Below are 4,648 nucleotides of genomic sequence, written 5' to 3' on the forward strand. Positions count from 1 at the left end.
GTTATCCAACTTGGAATTCCAAGTCGGGAATTTGGGGCTCTTTCTTGAGCTCTGACCTGAAGATCACTGACGTCATGATTCAAACTTATTTTTTTCCAAGTTGCCAAATGTCTTGAAAGCACCATAAATCCAGAGAATCACAGACTTTGACCACAAAGTTTGATGACAAAACTTGCCCACGACTTCCTGTTCAAGTGAGCACAGCACAACAAGGTGAGTCCAAAAATGTATTGTATGCTGCTGCATAAATTATGTAATATGCCAGGGAGATATGTATACTATAGCTAAGAGAGTAATTCTAAGTGTATGTTGTGTGGTAAGCTGTTAGTAGCCCATGTGCCTCACCCTAATAATTTGGTCCCCTTTCCCCTCATAACGTAGCCTAACGTTCTGACTTGGTGGTGCACATATAGCCTGTTTTAGAGAAATGTCATCAAATATTGTAAGAGCTTTCATTGTCTGCTATTATACCCCCTTTATTTATCCTACGTTTCTGACTTGGTGTACAGAGATAATACTGTAGGAACGGCCCATGTTCTGAATTCTGTCGCTGTACATTTCAAAAGTGCTGAACAAATAGTGATATAGACTACGTCCGTCCTAGCTCGCTCATTAATGTCTTAATCAAAATTATAGATTGCCTCTATTCCGCTCGTCGTCCCTTTATGCCATGGTTTGTACATCTCAATTGTCACGATTAAACACATTTGTTCAAGAAAGTCATCCATATCAGCTATGTTTTTTTAAAGGCAGTAAATGAGGCTAAATTAACTGTTTTGCTGCCAGACAAGGCTATGCTGATAGCCAGGTGTAGCAATGGTAAGGGGTTGGGAATGCTGTTGGGACTGTGGTTGCCCTAACAGTTTGTGAGCATTTGTGAAAATTTTATTGCAATATAGAGTGGGAAATTGACTGTGCGTTTGGACAATTAATAGACACTGTAAAGTCTACAAAGAGAGTGCACAATTTTGCTGGTTATGAGGTTGGGAGATAGCGAACCTATCTAGCTGGCTAGATAAAGTCAAATTCTTGAAATTGCTAGGTGGATAGTATTGCAGAGAAACAACAAAACATTTTGGTTTTATTTTTTGATTAAGAAGGAATCAATAGGCTACATAACTTAATCAAATTAATTTACAACATACCTCCTGCGAGTCCTTGCCTGGTAATCCTTGCCTGGTCCAGTCAGTGTGCCCACTCCGCAAAATACCACTGACAGATCTTTTCTATAAATAATTACGATAGAAATGAAGTTTAGTGATTAATTTAACATCTGAAAAATAATAAAAAGTGGACAAATCTGAGGGGGCACATACCCTTGTGCCCCATATGGGCATGATGCCACTGTCCACGCTAGCCACTGGGAGGATGCTCTTGTGCATCCTCTGCTGAAGTAGGTAATTAATGGGAGGAGGACACTCCTTTGTTCACCTACAATAATTTACACTATCCTAGACACCTCGACTACTTAGTGGTTTACGAGTTACGGAGGAGAGGAGGACGGAGGAGTCAAGGAGAGGATGGCATAGCTTCGGGAAGATGTTTTGAGTAGGGCTTGCTGACTGAAAATGTTTTACTACTTTTCCAATATTTCTCTATTTTCTTTCTCTCTGCATTGTTGGGAATGGTCCGTAAAGTAAGCATTTCACTGTCAGTTTACACCTGTTGTTTACGAAGCATGTGATGAATAAAATTGTATTTGATTTCAAAGAACTCCATCTCCACCGCAGCACCAGCACCCCTACTTCCTGCGGCTATGGAGGATGGGCTTTAGACCAATAGAGAATCTCCCAATGCCAACCATAAGAACACAGTGATAGACTTTTTAAATGCTACTGCTCTTTCACCATTTCAGCTACAAACATTAAAACAACTTCAACATTTTCAAAACTTTAGAAATTATAACTATTTACATTTTCATTAATTAGCATAAATAACCCACCAACAGTAATATTATAGGCCTAACTAAAACCGTTCAAGCTAGAGACACCCAATCAACTTTCACCTGTTCCAGCTATCCTTTTCTATCAACCATATTACTTCAAGACAAGCTAACAAGCACACAGATTTTCTTTAGGAAATGTACTTTTCGAGTATTCAGTTGACCTTTGTCAGTGCCGGTGAATTATAGCTTCCATGTAAGACCAATAGGTCAAGTACAGTATTACGGACAAATGAACCGAATTGCGTTGTGGTTAAAAGCTTATATTTACCGCAAAAGGTCGCTATAAGAGCTGCTTATCTGTAAAACTTTTCTTTGCCATTTACCATGCAAAATATCCCCATAAATATATTCTGAACAACATAAACTAGACTAACTGTATAATTATTATTGTTCGAAAAATGTCCCCATCGTGCTCATGGAATCAACCTTCTCAGAGGAGGAAGGTAGAGATAATAATTGTCTCAAACTCTTCAAATTGTAAACCAGTGAATTCATATCAAAAGACAATGATTATAAACACAAAGGCTATTTGTATTGCTGACAGTCACACCCCAAAAACGTATAAGAAGAGGTCTCAGAGGTGTAGTTTATGGGATGTTTCTGATAAACTGTAGGTTTCCATTTGATTGGAAGGCTGAACAGGTGGTTTGGGAGATGCGCAGTGTTGCCCAACGTCACACTCGGTGGTGGTATAAATTCCCCTGGGTTTCTCCTCCAGTCATTTATCTTGAGAAAACACCAAGGCAGAAAGCTACATTACGCGCAATTGTTGCTGGGAAGATCCCGTTAGCAAGATGACTATAATTTTGATGGCTTACATTGGATTTATTCTCCTTGCCATGCATTTTTCATCACAGGTAGGAATTTTTCTTCTAATATGTACTTTTTACCATGTTTTGTTCCAGATTAACCCAGATTTTAATTAGACTACCCATTATTCTGGAGAGCAAATGTATTTCAACAGGACCGGTGCAACTTTCATTGTGGCTTAATTAATCAGGCATTTGTTACCATAAATGTATGATTTTCGACATTGACAATCGAATGATGGCGCGTATAATTGACCTCAGATGTTCTCAGTCAGTATGATTGACAACATGTTGGCAAAATCTAGCGTGCCAGTGCAATGTGGAACGGTGAAGCCTCTTCAGATAGGTTACTGAATCCTTGATCTGACGTTACTACGACATGCGTAGGCTGGCTAATTGTAATTTAAGCGCGACGGTATTTAAAAAAAATTAAAAAAAATCCTTCCCTGCGCAATTCAAATGCAGGACGTTGCCCATTATCCTATAGGCTATGGAAACCGTTGTCCACAAGGTGATGGCACTTACAACATGTCTTAAGGTGCATATTGTTGGAATATATTACCATATGGCTATTGTGTTTTTACTGCCAAGGCTACTGTGTGCCTAGATTAACGTTTGTCCTTTTAAAAATTAGTCGGACGAAAGTGAAGTCCTATTGATAATTGTCCCGATTTGTCAAATGTTTCAGGCTTACCTGTTTCACATGTGACAAGCCCCTCTGCTCTCCCGTTTTAGGTCCACGCGCAAAATGCTACAACACAGTCCCCTGCCATGAATGCTACGACCAAAGCTGGCGGTGCGAGTTCCAACATGACCAAGATGCCCGATGTCACCAAGAACAACATTCCCAAAGGAGCCAGTGCACCCTTGCAGTCCAACTCGGTTGCGCTCATCATACCCATCATGGTGGGGGGCTCACTACAGGGGCGCTTCTAGAGGGCTGTTCAGTGAACAGACACCGGCAAGACTTTAACATCAGCGGCCGAGATGGGGCAAACTTTTTTTACTAAGAGCATATTTTGTATATACTTTTCAGAAAGGCAGTCATGTGCGCTCCTTTCTACTTCACTGATGGGAATTGTTATTTGCCCTCACACTTTCAAACCAGTAGGCCTTCATACCTCTCACACTGGCCCCAAGCCCATAGGCCGAATGGTTCGGTCCTCTCCATTGAGGCAGTCCATGATGAGGATGCACTCTGCTCTTTGAACCGTTTGGTCCCGCTGTTCCTGTGTAAACACCAGGGGGTAGTTTAGTAATTTGTTAAGAAGTTAAAATATCTAAAGAAATGTTGGTTGAGGCACTTAGAAAATAAGGTATAGAATCTGTGGCACATGCACAGACAGTGGCATTTCTGCACCTGCAGTGAGTACTTTGTCAGAGGCTTGATGTACACTTGTTGTGATTTATTTCTAGAATATGGAATTGTACGGGTTAGCATGTGAGATTTAATTGTATAAATAATGTGATATGCTCATTTGTTTTTAAGGCCAGGTTCAATAAACCTTTGAAATGTAGGATACTTGTGACACGTTTCTTGTATAATAAAAATACTTTAACATAATGTTTCTCCTCCTGTCTCTAAATTCTAAAGCTTGACCTGCCAAGTAATTTGCTCTGTTCCACTTGTGTCCAGCCCCTTTATTGATCACATAGCTAAGCCCAGGGATTTCCTTAAGTTAGACTAGGTTTGATGTGCCACAAATTAAATCCTTATTTTAGTATGGGGTATAGGAATGTTCACCTTTGGCCAGTTGTATCATTTATGCCATGTCAACTAGGACATGACTTGTCTTTCATTCCTTGTGGCCAAAACAGTTCAGTTTCCTGACCGTTAGACTCGCTGGCTGCTTTAATTAGTTTACTTTACCCTAGCTACGTTGGCCTGTGACCA

General features: G+C 40.2%; 1 long non-coding RNA gene across 1 annotated transcript; it reads left to right on the plus strand.

Moving 5' to 3' along the window:
* The first annotated feature begins 2,645 nt into the window (after positions 1-2,645).
* LOC110505375 lies at positions 2,646-4,318 on the plus strand. The gene is made up of 2 exons (XR_002470748.2): positions 2,646-2,802; positions 3,490-4,318. It is a non-coding gene; the product is annotated as an uncharacterized LOC110505375 (long non-coding RNA).
* The last annotated feature ends 330 nt before the right edge of the window (positions 4,319-4,648 follow it).

Source organism: Oncorhynchus mykiss, chromosome 25 (genome assembly GCF_013265735.2).
Source record: "Oncorhynchus mykiss isolate Arlee chromosome 25, USDA_OmykA_1.1, whole genome shotgun sequence".
NCBI classification, from domain to species: domain Eukaryota; kingdom Metazoa; phylum Chordata; class Actinopteri; order Salmoniformes; family Salmonidae; genus Oncorhynchus; species Oncorhynchus mykiss.